This window comes from Eubalaena glacialis, chromosome 1, assembly GCF_028564815.1.
Source record: "Eubalaena glacialis isolate mEubGla1 chromosome 1, mEubGla1.1.hap2.+ XY, whole genome shotgun sequence".
Lineage (NCBI taxonomy): Eukaryota > Metazoa > Chordata > Mammalia > Artiodactyla > Balaenidae > Eubalaena > Eubalaena glacialis.
Genome location: NC_083716.1, coordinates 121,120,160 through 121,138,111, shown reverse-complemented (window position 1 = coordinate 121,138,111; position 17,952 = coordinate 121,120,160).

Below are 17,952 nucleotides of genomic sequence, written 5' to 3'. Positions count from 1 at the left end.
TTAATAAATAGAAACATAACTTTCATTTTACAAGTCCTACTGAATAATATGTGCACTTTTATCAGGGCACTCTAAAGATTTGTATTTTTGTATCAGATCTTTAGCAGTCAATTACACTGAGCTGGGCAATCTGCATATTTGTGTAGATATTTATACTCCCATAAGATGCCTATTGATTTTTTACTTCTCCTGAAATCATGACTTCCTTAGGATGGTCGTAAGAATTCATTGGTCTTGACCTCAATTATTCATTTTCCTCTTCTCTCTTCTCCTGGGGCTCATTAGGAGAATATATCTTGAAAAGTAAAATGCATGTTGCCAAATCTATATAAACTTTTTTCACTGGGGTCGTTTGCTTATTTATTCAACAAAGAGTATTTGGGCCACTGCCATGTGCCAGATGTTCTGCAAGGTCCTGGGGATTCAGGGGTGAGTGACCAATATACGGTCCCTTCACATTCACGGAGCTTCCAGTTTAGCAAATAAGAACAAGCCAAAATAGTAAAGACCAGCAAAATGAGAACCAAAAAGGTAAAGTATAGAGTGCCATGGGGTTGGATAGTATATTAAGAAGCTGAGGACTACAGACAGAGAGAGTCCATTTCCACATTGTTTGGGAGAGCGAGAGAGTGGAGGAGAGGTATAGGTGGCAGAAAATTAGGAACCAAGAAGCAGGCAGAGAGAGAATCAGAGAAGCAGGAGAAAAGACAGAATAGCATAGACATAAATAAATAAATAAACAAACAAACAAGCAAACCAATTGAAAAAGAAGCTGAGTGACCAAGGACTAAACAAGGCGTAACAAAGATAAAGATGAAGTGACTTTGGAGAGGGTGTGGTTGAACACTTGTTTTTGTCTCCTAAGATTCCCTTCCTCTCCCTCTAGGTGGCAGCACTCTGCTTTGTATTCAGGAAACCAGTGTTCCTAGTGTCAGCCCGCATGGGTTCAGGAGGATTGATCCCACACTCTGGCATTGTCAAGCTGGTGTTGGAGGAATGTTCACAGCCGGTCAGACACACAGCTCGGATGTGAGCAACAATCCCAATCCAGGCCAGTGAAAGTAGTCCCACGATTTTTTGCTGGAGTGATTATATTCTAGTCTTTCCCTGGACGGTTAAGCTGATGGAGCCTATGCTTAGAGTTGCTGGTGGCCACTCTTGGTATTACGTGTGGGAGCTTAGTGAAGAATAAATCCAGCCAAGAGGAAAACAGAGTTAATTTAAGAAAGAGATTACTGGAGAGAGTTTGAACACCTGGATCCAGCCATACCTGATTTGTTTAAGGGTATCTCTTTTTAGCCAGCTGTGAATTGGGTTTTTCTGACATCTAACACCAAGCATCCTGACTCTATGTGGTTTAGGGCATTTGTGGATTGAGGGTAGTAGGGAAGCGTGACGAGGAAGAAAGTCACATGCAATGAGAATTGTTTTGTCTGTCAAGATGGCACGTTTTGGGAGATGAATGCTCTCCCTGGGCACTTTCCAAGGCTCGGTCGGTCAGGTCTGGCTCAATTTCGGGCTTGTAGACCAGGTTAAGGTACGTTAAAGAGCAAAGACCCGCTCTGTGTAAGGGGTGTCTGTGGAAAATAGCGACTTGATCTTAGGTCCAAACTTAGAGGGTCGGGGCTAAAACCGAGGTCTTCTAGCAACAATAGAGTTGGTGAAGCAGGCATTCTACCTCAGTTTATAGCCTTTCTGTGGATATGAGAAGTAAGAGCCAGAAGTAATGAATATTGGATGACACCAGAGTTGGCAAATAAGACAGGGTAGAGGACAGAGGTTTTCCAAGGACTTCACTAATGATTCACTTGTTTCTTACTATGTTCCAATTTCTATGTCAGGCTTTCTCAATGGTTTTATTGTTATTATCGTTATTGTTGTTATTGTTATTATTATTATATTTAAAAATTTAATCTGAAAGTGTACATATAACAAATAACTTCTATAACACAACTTAACAAATTAAAAGGTTGTATTTTATCTTTTCCTTTTCTTATCTTTGCACTACCTAATCCTTTTTTTAAAAAATCCAGTTCAATTGATACAGCCACTATGGAGAACAGTATGGAGGTTCCTTAAAAAACTAAAAATAGAACTACCATATGACCCAGCAATCCCACTACTGGGCATATACCCTGAGAAAACCATAATTCAAAAAGAGTCATGTACCACAATGTTCATTGCAGCTCTATTTACAGTAGCCAGGACATGGAGGTAACCTAAGTGTCCATCAGTAGATGAATGGATAAAGAAGATGTGGCACATATATACAATGGAATATTAGCCATAAAAAGAAACAAAACTGAGTTATTTGTACTGAGGTGGATGGACCTAGAGACTGTCATACAGAGTGAAGTAAGTCAGAAAGAGAAAAACAAATACCATATGCTAATACATATATATGGAATCTAAAAAAAAAAAAAAAAAAAAAAAATTCTGAAGAAACTTGGGGCAGGACAGGAGTAAAGATGCAGATGTAGAGAATGGACTTGAGGACACGGGGAGGGGCAATGGTAAGCTGGGACGAAGTGAGAGAGTGTCATGGACTTATATATACTATCTTGTTCCTTCTGGAAGTTCCAGAGAGAAATCCATTTCCTTGCCTTTTCAGCATCTAGAGGCTGTCGGCCTTCTTAGGTAATGGCCCCCTTTCATCTTCAAACCCAGCAGCATAGAGCCTTCCAATCTCTCCTCTCTGACCTCTGCTTCCATTGTCATATCTTCTTCTCTCTGACTCTGACCCTCCTGTATTCTTATTAGGACCTTTGTGATTAGATTGAACCATCCAGATAATCTCCCAATCTCAAGATCCTTAACGTAATTACATCAGTGCAGTCCCTTTTGCCATGTAAATTTCTGAGGATTAGGGTGTACACGTCATTGGGGGCCAGTCTTCTGCCTATCACAATTATCAATGAGGAATAATTCAGATATTATTATCTGGCTGGACCAGGAGACTTGGCACTTGGCTCAAGTCAAGAAACAATGATTAAGGTTTGATATGTCCAAACAAATGAGAGACTGTTGCGTTACTGATGGTGGAGAACCCCACCATCAAGGAGCTTACAAGACAGAACAAAAAAGACAAAGTGAAGCACAGCAGAATAAATGTGGGTGCTCTTGCTGTTCAGACATGAGGGAGGAGCCTCTTGGCAACAATGCATCAAGGGAATTCAAGGTTCTGATGGGGCTAGATTAGGTGACATTTCAAGCCGATTTCAATCCTTAGTATTTCCATGCTTTCTGCTGCTGAGTAGATGCTTAGCAACAAATTGAATTTAAGATTTGTACTCTGTCAACTTCTTAAAGGACTTGTGACAGTGCGTATACAAGAGCACAGTGCAAGATAAGACATTGAAGAATGTTTATATTTCTAAATTATTACTTATCATGTTACATGTCCCATGTATTTTTTCTGGCACATATGTAGCAGTGCTTTCTCTTATTTGTCCTGAAAATTATTGTTTAATAAAATTTCAAGAGAACTCTTTTAAAAAGAATGAGATAGAATGGAGTCCATTTGACAGAATTGGGTCTTTTAAGCTTCAGAACTGAGTATATTGAAACTCTTGGGCTGTAAATCAGTCTTTAATCTTTTGATTATAATGTCAAAAAAATATATAGGTAAGCAAACATTTTGAAAGTGTTGGGGAAAGGACAGGAAAAATTAAAGCAGGAATTTATTATTCAAATCCTTGAAAAAGGGCTACCCAATGGCATAAGTGTTAATAACTTCACCTGTATCTTTATGAAGGACGTAGACATTTTCAATAAAAATGATTGAAACCCAAACAATACTCCGGTAAAAACTCAGTGATTCATCTTATCCTTTTGATCTCTCTTTCTCAAAGAAATTCCTTCCATAGAGTTTTTACTGCACTTTAAAATGTTCCAGGGACTTCCCTGGTGGTGCAGTGGTTAAGAATCCACCTGCAAATGCAGGGGACATGGGTTCGAGCCCTGTCCAGGAAGATCCCACATGCCGCGGAGCAACTAAGCCCATGTGCCACAACTACTGAGCCTGCGCTCTAGAGCCCACAAGCCACAACTACTGAACCCATGCACCGCAACTCCTAAAGGCCGTGCACTCTGGGGCCCTCATGCCGCAACTGTTGAGCTCGTGTGCTGCAACCGCTGAAGCCCACACACCTAGAGCCCATGCTCCACAGCAAGAGAAGCCACCACAATGAGAAGCCTGCACACCGCAACAAAGAGTAGCCCCGACTCACTGCAACTAGAGAAAACCCACACGCAACAACCAAGACCTGACGCAGCCAAAAATAAATAAGTAAATAAAAATGAAATGTTCCAGGGATTATTCTTTTTTTAAAGAATTTCTTTGGGCTATTTTTCATCCTTTTGCATTAATCCCTTAGGATTTTTCAAGGCCAATTCAAATTATTAAGACCTTGGGGAGAAAATCCAAGCTTTTGGTCATTTAAAAGACTCTGTTGACCACTACGATTTCCAGGTAATTGGAAGCATTGGCATATGTGGATATGATTAGCCACATCTGCTCAGAAGGAAGCCTGGATAGCTTGTTGGAAATAGGATGACAAGAAATCATTCCTGGGTGCCTCCTGCGTCCACTCCTGAGAGACATTAGTAAGCAAACAACCCACCAGGAGTGACTGACTTCATTTGCTGTGAACGCTCTCAGACTAGGGAGAAGATGCATGGCCGGGACAGGAGGGAGAAATGATTGCCCTCCTAGAAAAGTCAAAAGACACAGCGACTTTAGTGCTGGGTACCTTTTAGCATTACTGCATATTATGCTCTTTAACATTAAGATGATAATTACGGAGAAAGTCTCCTACAGAACCATAGATTAGGCATACCTTCTCTACCTGGGCGTTTTGTGCTTTATTCACATCAAAAGTGTGCACATTTTTTGTGCACACTTAATCCCACCAGTTTAATGGGGCATGTAAAATATGCCTTGCAAATTTGTCATTTATTAATCTTAAGCTTGCTGAAAATGAGAGCCAGCTAACCATTTGGATTCTTAAAAACAACAGCTTGCCCTTCAATAACTTAACTTTAATTTGGCCAAACTCAGGAGGTCCTGAAGGAATCCCTATGAATGTGGTGTGTAAACAGGTCAGATTTCTTCAAGTATCAAGCAAAAGTAAACCAGATTCAAGCTCACTTAACTCAGAAGAGAATACATTAGCTCAAGGAAGTAAAGAATCTAGGGGAATATCTTCAGGCATTGTGTGTGGCATGAAGCTCCAAGAAGGTAGCATATGCATAGTTTCTGTTTGACATCTTAACTGCCCCCACTCCAGAATACTCATAGAACACTTTCCAGAGTTTGAAAAATGGGGCTCTGTTATAGGCTGAATTAAATCCCCTCAAAATTCAAATGTTGAAGCCCTAACCCCCAGTACCTCAGAACGTGAACCGTATTTGGTAGTAGTTTCTTTAAGTAGGTAGTTAAATGAAAATAAGGTCTTTACGATGAGCCCTAATCCAATTTTACTGGTGTCCCTATGAGAAAAGGAAATTCAAACACAGAAAGAAGGTTCTATGAGGACACAGGGAGAAAATGGTCGAAGATGGCCATCTACAAGTCAAGGAAATATGCCTCAGATCAACACTGCTGACACCTTGATCTTGGGCTTCAAACCTGTGAAAATTAATTTCTGTTGTTTAAGCCACACAATCTGTGGTGCTAGTTATGGAAGCCCAAGTAGATTAATATAGGCTCTGAGATACCTGACTCTGAATTTTAGAATTCTCAGCATTTGGATGGTGACTACTGTTCCAAGAGCTTCTGCCTGAGCATCCAGAAAAAAAGATGTGAAGACAAATGTTCATAGTGAGCCAAATGTCCTGACATAAGGGTAGATCAGAGTAAATTCAGCTTACTATTCCTGAGGATAAACCGAATTATAGATACATTATTTGGTAGGAAGTGATTCAATTTAGAGGGTGTCTGGAGGCTTGAGACTTAATCTGAATATTAATTGCAAAGATGATATTCTTGTCCAAGTCTGCTTCATCGTTTTATTCTTAATATTTATTTATTTTTGGCTGTGTTGGGTCTTCGTTTCTGTGCGAGGGCTTTCTCTAGTTGCGGCGAGTGGGGGCCACTCTTCATCGCGGTGTGCGGGCCTCTCACTATCGCGGCCTCTCTTGTTGCGGAGCACAAGCTCCAGACGCGCAGGGTCAGTAGCTGTGGCTCACGGGCCTAGTTGCTCCGCGATATGTGGGATCTTCCCAGGCCAGGGCTCGAACCCATGTCCCCTGCATTAGCAGGCAGATTCTCAACCACTGCGCCACCAGGGAAGCCCCATCGTTTTATTCTTAATTAAACACCATTGTATGTTTGATGTTTTCCCTGTGATTATAGTCATTGTATTTGCACGTAGGGCATTTTATTTCCCTCACTTCTTAACTAATTTTTCTCTATCAGCCTCAGAAGAAACAGCAGTATTTGTCTTCAAAAACTGGTGGAGAAAAATATTTGTAATTGTAAAACAAACCCCCAAGCCTCCCAAGTTATGGCAGAGTACAATGTCTTTAGAAGGCAAAACTGTCAGGCAGGGAGACATTGATTCATTCCCTGAAAATAGCCTTTTCTCACAGTGCACTCCCTACAAGAGCCTGAGACAAAGCCATGAAGGACCTCTGATTGGTTGGTCCCCCATTTCTGGAACATTCCCACTGATAGTCAATCTCCAGGGAATTGCATAGCAATCTTGGGTCCACCACACCTGTGAAAGTCCTTCTGGAGGCAGTTGACAGAAGCTTTTAACATCCTCATCCTCAGTCTCTTGCATTTCACCTGCTGCTGTGCATGTGTAGTAATAATTCTGTTCCCAGCAAAAGAACTTAATTCTCATAATTCAGTCATGGAGAACCAAGTCTTCAATGGGAAAAATCATGTGTGCAGAATAATGCTGGCTTTTCCTTCTTTTTTCTTTTTTTTTTTACTTTTTCCTTCCTAAAACTAGTATCATATTATTCCCAATCCATATCTTTCTATTCTTGGGAACATATGAAAAGTATAATCCCCACCCTTCTTGCATCTAGGTGTGGGTCATATGACCAGTTCTGGCCAGTGGAATGTGGGAGAAGTGATGTACTCCTTTCCCAACCTGAATCCCCAAAAAAGTCTCCCAGATGTGACTGTCCCTCTTTACTGGTCACATGTGAGGATGACATAGTGTCCCAGGGTGGAAGGAATCCAGGTTCCTAAGCTATTTGGAGAAAATCCTGCCTGGAGAGCCACCTAACCATGAATCTCTGCATTGGAATTAGTGTCAATAAGAAAGTACATTGTACACTATTGAGATTTTTAGCATTACTGAATCTCATAGCTAATTTTTTTAACCCTATGTAATACAAAATTTTTTTTTGATTTGGGTAGGAATGGTGATGGCCCTCAAAGGTTTAGTACCTGTGAAGGAGTGAGCATATTATAAAGATAATTTCAATTGCACAGTAGCTTAAGAAATACTAAGTTGAATCAATCATGTAATCCCTCTAAATCCAATCCTTTTCTTACCTTTCCTTCTTTAACTCCAAATCCAATCAAAAGTGTGGAAGGTTATTTCTGGTTAGTCTTAGGTACCTGCCAAAATGGTGCCTGTGAGTGGCAGTGTTGCAGGAAGACCACTGGTCTGAAAACTGGGAGGTTAGAGTGAAGTCTCAACTGTGCAGCTGACCAGCTATGGGACCATAAATAAGTCAGTTCCCTCTTCATATTATATTATAAGCATAAAGACATACTTGCCATATCAAGGGTTTAAACTATATACCTGAGCTCCTAATATTTTGAAATTTGAATTATCAAATTCAGAGCTCAAATCCTGGCAGTCTCTGACTGTATAACTGTGGTCATTCGGACTTCACTGTGTCTTAAAAATAAAGATATTTCAAATGCAAACCCAAGTTCCAGCTTCACTGATAACACTTGCTTACTCACACAGGAGCAAAAAATTGGAGCTGAGTAGCAGCTGCCCCATTTAGATGGGGTAGGTACTTCCCATGCCACAGTCCCCACCACTCCCTAATTATACATTGGCCTAATTTTATCCCCTAGTCACTGTATACATTGGAATTTGCATGAAAGATAGAATGAATTTAACCTTGCTTAAACTTGCCCACATGAGGGAGGCAGGAGGAAAGTGGATACTGAGACAAAACTGAGATACAAACTTGGCAGAGACAGGAGCTGCTAGGAGTTAAGGGTGGAAACCAAGCTTGAGAGCAAACATTGGGGTCTGTAGCTTCATCAGTCTAGAACAAGGTGATAAATTGAAATAAGATTATTGTGGTATTTCCTAGACAATTTCACATAGTGCCTTTGCTATTCCCTTGATAGGTCAAGTATCCTAAACTCTTTCTTTCTCAAGTTCTTCATCTATAAAAAAAGGGGTGAATATATACCTCTCTTAGTGCTATTTTGATAGTTAATGAAATGGTTTGTGTAAAACACAAGGCCTAGCACATAATAAGTGCTCAGTAAATGGTGGCACCACCGTCCTCATCACAATTGATAAAGGTGATTTTTAGATATGTAGCAATGGGATTTGATTTGGGGAGAGTTGTGAGATAAAACTGGGGGTTTGACTTTCATTACTGACAAGTAAGGAGGACTCAGGGAAACGCCCAATGAGGAAAAGGAAGGTAATTTTGCCAGCTTACACTTAAGCTTGTTCTTAACACTCATGAACAGGCGACCACCTATATCACGTCCCTCCCTCCAAACAGCAAGTCAAATGTATACGACCACTCTTTTTCCTTTGTTTGGTGTCTTTCAGACTATATACCACTCTTCTGAGATCTTTTCTCTTTCAAATTTTATTATATTTTGCTTTCATTCATATTATAAAAATGAGGGAGAAAACAGAATTCATATCAAAAAGAATGTTTAAAGGAACAGATACTGATTAAGCACCCATTGTGTGCCAGTCATTGTGCTTGGTACATTCCTGCCAAGACTCCTGCAGATTTGATATCGTGAGTTCCCTTTGATGGATAGTGAAACTGAGATTACAATATTTTTCTGTTTTATTTTCAGCACAGCACTTACCCATATATGAAATATTTTTTTTTATCCAATTGTTGGCTTGCTTTGTTGCCTATTTGCCCTAATCTAACTTCCACAGGAGATGAGATCTTGCTGGTTTCTTAAATATTTCATGCCCAGTGCTTGAATGGTACCTGGCCTATAACCTGGTGACATAAATATTTTGAATGCATGACTCAATTAATTAATTAGTGAGTGAGTGAATAAAAATCCCATGGTGCTAACTTTGATCCTGGCATGTCCGTGCCTAAGTCCACACTCAATCTGCTTTGACTATGAAGGTAACTGCTCAGAGGCACTGGGCATGGCAGCATGGCATGCACACGATGGGCCTTTGGTCTTCCCATCTCCTTCCACTAGTTATGAGAAAAGGTGCCTTGGGCAGAAGACCTAAATAGACATTTCTCCAAAGAAGATATACAGATGGCCAAGAGGCACATGAAAAGATGCTCAACATCACTAATTATTAGAGAAATGCAAGTCAAAACTACAATGAGGTATACCTCACACCAGTTAGAATGGGCATCATCAGAAAATCTACAAACAACAAATGTTGGAGAGGGTGTGGAGAAAAGGGAACCCTCTTGCACCGTTGGTGGGACATGTAAATTGGTGCAGCCACTGTGGAAAACAGCATGGAGGTTCCTCTGAAAACAAAACTAGAGCTACCATATGATCCAGCAATCCCACTCCAGGGCATATATCTGGAAAAAACCATACTTCAAAAAGATACATGCACCCTAGTATTCACTGCAGCACTATTTACAATAGCCAGGACATGGAAGAAATCTAAATGTCCATCAACAGATGAATGGATAAAGAAGTTGTGGTATATATATATATATATATTTATATATATATATATATATATATATATATATATATAAATATATATATATATATATATATATATATATATATATATAAAATAGAATATTACTCAACTATAAAAACAATGGAATAATGCCATTGGTAGCAACATGAGTGGACCTGGAGATTATCATACTAAGTGAAGTAAGTCAGACAGAGAAAGACAAATATATGATATCACTTATATTTGGAATATAAAAAAGCATGCAAATGAACTTATTTACAAAACAGAAATAGACTCACAGACATAGAAAACAAACTTATGGTTGCCAGAGGGGAAACCTGGGGTGGAGGGAGAGATAACTTAGGAGTTTGGGAATAACAGATACACACTACTATATATAAAATAGACAAACAACAAGGACCTACTGTATAGCACAGGGAACTACATTCAATATCTTGTAATAACCTATAATGGAAAAGAATCTGAAAAAGAATATATATATATATATGAATCACTCTGCTCTACATCTGAGACTAATAAAATATTGTAAATCAACTATACTTCAATTTTTTTTAAAAGGTGCCTAATTGCCTCCATTCTTCCAAAAATGCCTCCTCTTGAGGATTGAAACACCAATGATATTAGGTGTGTCTACATTATTGTCTTTTTGCTGGAAGATCTTGCCATATGCCCTGTATCGTGAAGCAGGAAGAAGATGTCCCTAATGCAGAGGTATCTACTGTCTCAGCCAAGAAACTTCCTGCTCACATCATCTTAGGGCAGGGGACACACAGAGGCATAGTTAACCTGTTCTGGGCTTTGTCAGATTTGGAAGACTGGCAACTCTGGTTGCTATCCAGATCCCGCCATGCCTGGTAATCTTATTCCAATAGCCTTTACTGCCTTCACTGGAATAAAAATACTATCAAAGATGCTTTTACACCCATGGTGCCATGTTATCCTCAAAGAACACCATGCACTAGAGCTGGTGTTATTAGTGCCACTTAACAGGCCACAAAAGCCAAAATGACTTCTCTAAGGCCACAAAAAGTTATCAGCAGAGATGGAGGTCAGGGACTTGAACTAGGTTGGGATATTTTTAACAGGCCATGCAACATCTTGGCCTCTTCACTTGTTCTACACAGCTGTAATGAAGGCTTAGTATGTTCTGCGCTCTCAAGTAACGACAAGGGCACAGAGGCAGGAAGCTTGATGTGATGGACACAGCACAGACATTTAGTATCACAAAGACCTGGGACTTTATTCCCAGGCAGAAATCAAACCCAGGCAGCCTGACCCATTGTCCACCCTCTTACTATACTCGAGCAGGACCGTATGGGGTTTTCCTGGAACAGACCTCCCCCATGTCATCTTCCTACCTCTTGTCTGTAATCTTCTAGGCCTTCCCTGAGAGTAAATTTAATCAGAGAAGTGAGAAAATGCAGGAAGAAGGGAAAAGAGTCAAACAAGACAAAGTAATAATAGTTTAGCCATTAAACAAAGTCAAGAACCTTTAGTTCCTCCTCAAGGGCTATAGATAATATACTGAGCCATGCCCTTTGAGCTGTTTTGCAGATACTGAAATCCCACCAGGTGGAACAAGTTAACTGTATGATGCCCATAAGCATGTAGACCCCAGATTGGTGAGAACCAGAAGATTGATGATGTTGACCCCCAGTTACCTCACCACCAACCAATCAGAAGAATGCCCACGAGCTGATCACTCACCCCACAACCACCCTCCTTCTCCCTGTCTTTAAAAACCTTTCCCTGAAAGCCTTCATGGAGTTCAGGCCTTTTAAGCACTAGCTACTTGGACTCCTTGCTTGGTGCCCTGCAATAAATGCTGCATTTTCCTTCACCACAACCTGGTGTTGGTAGATTGTCTTTACTGCATGAGGGCAAGTGGACCCAAGTTTTGTTTGGTAGTATCACCACTATCCTACAGGTCTCCTGCCTAGAAGGGCTGGCAAATCTAAACCACGTTACCATGTTTCCTTTGGTTTCTGCTGAGCTTTGAACACAGAACTTTTGGCAGCTGTGGCTTCTGTCTGAATTCAGTACACTCCGTTCTCTTCAGAGTTAGGCTCAACTTCATAATGGATGGCAATGACACACTGGAGTGAAAATAGCTCCCATGATCTAGCATGTCTCTTATCTACTATCTCCAGGAGTCAGTGTCAGCATTTCTTATGTTACATTGCACCAGGGACTTTTCCCCATTCCTTGACAGCAGGACAGATAGCCCCATGTGAGCTTAATTACTTCTGCAGTTATGTGGACACAATTTTGCTGAAATCATCTCGGGCCAATAAACTAAGGTCTATCTTTGTGCCAAAGAATGATAAAATCTTCTAGAAGAGAAGCAGCTTCCTCCTTATAAATAGAATCAGACTTCCATTGGTTGCAACAAGCCATTTGCTTTAGAAGAAAAAAATGTGCAGTGAAGAATTATTAACAATTTTTAGAACCGGTACAGTTTGGGCAGCATATTTGTCTTAAAAAGACATTGGAAGCAAACATTTTCATCAAGAGGGTGAAGTGACAGATAACAGCAGATATATATGGGAAGCCAGTTAAAAATATATGGCTCTACCCTGGGTTTGTAAGGAAATGGTGAGTGAAGAGAAAAGTTTGTAAAGGATCCATACCTCAAAAAACAATTCTGTGAGCTGTACGCTTAAAGAGGGAAAAGGACTGTTAAGGAGAGTCATATTTTGATATTCCAGAAGTGCTTGATGGCACATAATCACTTCCTTTCAGTAACATGCCTCTGGGAAGATGAAAGATTAAAAAACACAAAGAAGGATCATAGTACACCAGCTCCCTATCTCTGTTCCCAGGGACAGAGTATTTATGGCATCAGATGAGGGACAATGCTAGAACTGAAGTCTCTTTTCTTCATGGACTTGAAGAAAAAATAGTGGTTACCAGGGACATTTTCCTGGATATTATACCTTTTTAGATCATTATTTTACTTCTCTTTCATCGAAAATTGTGTTTTATCTTAACAGGATATTTGTGGTTTGGGAAACTGGTAAAGCATTGGAGAGTGAAAATAGACTTTATGGCTCAGATTGAATGTCATAAATCACAAAATCTTTTTTTTTTTTTCATTTTAAAATAGTATTCAATCATTTGTTAATAGTGAGCCACAGGATACAGAATTGAAAGAAGCCCAGAAGTCATCTAACCTAACCCGGGGCAGCGTCTGACACAAAGTCTCTTTCACTAGAGATTCTCCAGCTTGACCTGGGCCCTTGTGGGGTCAGAGGGCTCTCTCTAGTTTTGCTAAAAGGTTTTCTTTAAATTGGACCTCATTGTTATATCCATCTCTTGATCCTAACTCTTTTTTCCAAGATGGTATTTAAAAATAAATTAAAGGTATTTCTATTCTCTTCATCTTTACTTCCCTGAGGGTCATCCTGACTCCTTACCATCTGGTTACTTCCTGTGGGTTCTGTCTGCTTTCTCAACTTCCATTTTAAAATGTCACATCAAGAACATGACACAGACCTAAATTTATCAACATCTGTACACTGGTCAAAACAATGTCTGGCACATGGCAAGTGCTGAACAGGCTGGGCCCCGCTTCTTCTCCAGGGATGTTCCAACAACGGCTGGAGAACACAGAGGGAGTATCCCCTTCCTTTGTCTGGAGAATGCTTTTCCATTAGTGTCCTAAAGATATGTGATATCATTACCTAATGTTTCCAATGACTTTAGGTTATTGGAAAACCAGAATAGGTGCCAAGCCATACCTCTCACCTCTTTCAATCTAAATGTAGCTATTTATTTGTTTATTTATTAGCCTCGCCATGCACAGCTTGTGGGATTTTAGTTCCCCGACCAGGGATTGAAGCTCCTCCCTCGGCAGTGAAAGCGCGGAGTCCTAACCACTGGACCTCCAGGGAATTCCCATAAATGTAGCATTTTATATTTAACCCCTAAAACTATCTTGGTATTCCTCTAACATTGCAGATAATCAAAATCTTCAGGCTGTTTTCCTTTATATGAAAACTTTCTCCTTTGGGTGAAAGATACAGACTTAATGACCTTATCTTTTATGTTTTACACTGGTAATTGGTGAGCATTTTGAATAAGACGAGACTAAGAACAGAGTCCTGTTTTCTACAGGTAGAGATTCTCCTGCAGGTTGATGGCAATTCATTAATCAACAAGATTTGGGGGAAGTTGTTTTATCTCCTCATCTCTTTGTAATAGGCTTTCGAACTTTCCCCTGTTTCCCCATTGTGTCTATGTGATCATTGTGAGAAGCGTCATTTCACGCTTGGCTGAATGTAGACAGACACTGTAGAATTCTACTGATCCGCCATCACGTGTGTCAACAAAGAGGCAATGAGTGTAGTCGGGCTTGACTAAGAACATGGGTTCTGGCTGCCCTGTAATCAATATTTTCTTCCCAAAATATTCAAATGCCACCCATTTATTAGTCTACTCAAGAATTTCAAAGAATTATGTCAAAAAGAAATGTTTGTCCACATTTCTTGAGTGTCACCCTTTGGTGGGTGCTAGTCTACAAACTCGGCAACATTATTAACTAAGTGCTCACATCAAGCAACAAAAGGTAACTGTTACCATGTCCATCTTTCAGCTCAGGAAATGGAGGCATGGAGGTAAGTCACTTGCCTAAGGCCGAGAGCTAGAGTGCTAGAAACAGGATGCACATCTGGACAAGCTGGAGCCAGAATGTATTGTCCTCAGCACTAGCCACTGCCTTTCCTGCTCTCTTGGTGTGCTGCTGCCTCTGATGCATTTCCTGCTCTCTGCCAGCCCCCTCCCTCCTTGTCCTATCTCTCTCATATTTCATGATTTCTCAGCAGTAACTTAAAATACATGTGCAATCCTACATCCTCTCTACCCTGCGATTTCACTGATTTTAATCTGGAATCTTAATTATTTAATGCAGCTGGGTGCTTTCTTACCTTCTTCCCAATGATATGTTGGGTGGCTGCTCAATCTTTAGTAGTTTAAAGCCCAGCCTCTTAAACAAAGAAGATAGAAAGAAAATAAGAGTTGGACATATCTGCTTTTTGTCATTCTGACCATGACATTGTCCTCCATAAGTAAGAGGTCAGTCCTTTCCTTGTCTAAATCCTTTCTCTGTACAAAGCTTAAGCAAAGTCCTTTTTGCCAACTTTATCATTTTGCCTGAGCTTCTCTGTTCTGGTTCTTACTATTAGGAGATAATTGTGTTACACTATGCAGAGGTTATAAATGTATTAGAAGACAAAAACTAATGAAAATTTGAGATTATGATTTGGGGGAATTTAAAAGAAGTTTATAGGAAAGAACATCAGCAAATTAAATATTCTATCAAATGAATTATGCACAAGGAAATAACTGGCATCCTTGTGGGGTACTTAGTTATGTTTTGAAAGAACAAATTTTGAATCACGGTGGGTAGGGGAAGTCAACATCACTTGGTGGAAAATGATCAAGATGGCTTTCCTGATTGGGGGAATACCTGGCTGAGGGGTAGTAATGAAATTGCACTAGCTGAGTGGAATGATAAATATGAGAGAGGAGAGTGGTGAAAGAATGACTTAGAAAAGTGTGCCATGTTTTCCCAGGCCATTTAAGATCATTCAATATCACCTTTCATTGTGGAGATGCAGAGAGAACAAGTGACTTGCAGAAAATCACAGAGCTACTTAGGGACACATTGCTAGGACCAGAATTCAGGTCTCCCACCTCCCAGATGAGTTTAAAATGGTCTGAAATTGAAGTCAAAGATAATTTGTTTTAAGCCTACGCTAGAGCTAGATTTAAAGCCGTAAAAACCTCAAACGCAGAAAAGATAGCATTAAAAAAAAAAATGAAAAATCAACATAAAACCATAAAATAAAGGCAAAGAAGTTCAATAAAATCCTGGTTTTTTTCTTTGATTTTTTTTTTTTTTTTTTTTTGGCCCACAATGACTACTTTGATGCTTCTTTTGCACTATCAAAAACAAATTTTCACAGGTTGTTTTTCACACCCTCTTTTTCCCTTCTACCATTTATTATAATACAAGACTGTGTTTATGGAATCTGATTTTGCCCAGCTTGAACTGGCATGGGAAGGGAGCACCATGGAGCAGAGACAGCGCTACAGTGGAAGCTACCAAAGCAAATATTCTGGTTGGGGAGGCAAATGCCACATTCAATAACAACACTAGGTGCAATTTTCTCAGGAAATAATCTGTGTGGTGCAGGTGATAATATAATAGATTTCTATGGGTCGGGCAATAAATGAGGACTGATGAAGCCAACAAAAATTTATTGGAGAAAATGGAGTTTAAGCAGAGTTAGGAAAAAGTGGAAAGGCATTGCAAGTAGAACTCTACGGGGGAAAACTAGCTGTAAATTTTATGGAATAAAGAGGTTAAGTTGGGATGCACGAGAAATGTGGCAAATTGGGGAGGGTGGAGCCAGATTGTGGGAAATTTTTATTTCTCAAAAATTGTTAAATACGTATCTGATAGATGCCAGGCACTGTGGTGGATGCTGGGAAATCGTTGGAGCACAAGGTCCATGGACTTGACAGTTCAGAAAGGAAGATGTTCTATTCCAAAGGAATGACACAGTAGAATAAAGGTGATGATCGAGCAAACACCAGGGTTGGTGTGAGCAAGTCATAGGAGCATCAAGTCCAACCCAAGAGTGTTGGGATGCAAGCCCATATGAAAGATGTGATGTTTAAGCTGGACCTAAAGGGAAATTAGGGGTAAGGGAGGAGGAGAGGAATGTTCAGGGTAAAAGAAGGAATAGCGAGTGCAAATATACAGAAGCAAAAGTGAACCATCTGGGAGATGGTTTGTGTAACCTGACATAGAGGAAGAGGTGAGAAGTGATATAAAATGAGGATGGAGAGGAGGGTGGCAGCAGGTCATGATGCCCCACTGGATCCTTACTACGGAGAGGAACCAGGGGCCCCTGAATGAATGCCTTACAGTTCCTGCCCCAAAGGTGTTTACAGTATAGCAGGGTGACAGGTAAGTCATTAAATTAAGGCATACCCTAATAGCATGATAGAGATAGGCAAAAGATCTACTAAGAAATAAATCCATGGAATTTTATCCACAAGTTATCTTCATTCATGCAGCAAATATTTATTGACTACCTTCTATTATGTTAGACACTCAGGATATAAAAGTGCATGAAAATTATTTCCCATTCTTAAGGAACTCATAATCTCCCGGGTGTGACAAACAAGAAAGTTAACATTTACACCTAAGCGTGATAAGAGTCATGGCAGAGATACTCACAGGGCACAAAGGGAGAACAGAGAAAGATATTGTACCCAGCCTGGGGGCCAGAGAAGACTATAGGTAGAGACAAAGTTTGTTTATTAAAGGCTGCATAAGAGATAGCTCCACTGGCAAGAGCAACTTCTCTAGGTGTATGATCTGGTACATATGAATCTGCCGATGTGATCCCTCATGTACACAGTGATGCAATCCATATGGAAATACTCTGTGACAGGGTTCATGGCAAAACAACCCTACATTATGGCCCACCATAATTTCATTTTAATAGAACCCAAATCAATCCTCTCTTGAGTCTGGACCATATATTCAGATGGTCTCCCTGGGCATGATTTTATTACTTGTCTTCATGTTTTAATCACACGCTATAATAAAACATGGCCATTTAAAGGCAGTCAGTCACTCAGGGACCGAAGTCACCTGGTAGGGTTTGGTTGTCTGCCAACTTAAAGCTTGGCCCTGTATTGCTAGGCAAAGAAAGATTGCTCTTAAGATAAATATTTGGAGTTCAGAAGACATGGCCAGACTGCAATATTTTTAAGTTATGGAAGATCATATTTGGAGCTTCAATTCTCAGATATGTCTATCGTCTTAATTTATTTGGTTAAATTAAAAAATACACAGGAAAACAGTGAGGCTTAAAAACACAATATTAGTAGGAAAATCTCAAGATAAACTTGTGCTGAACAAATATTAAGTCAGCAAAAAGAAAAATGTAAATTTGTAGTCAGAACTTTTGTTCTAACTTTTAGTGTCCTAGTAAAGACATTAGGCTTACAGAAGGAAGAAGAAAGTGGTTTTGGCATATTTTTTCTTGCTTTTAATCTT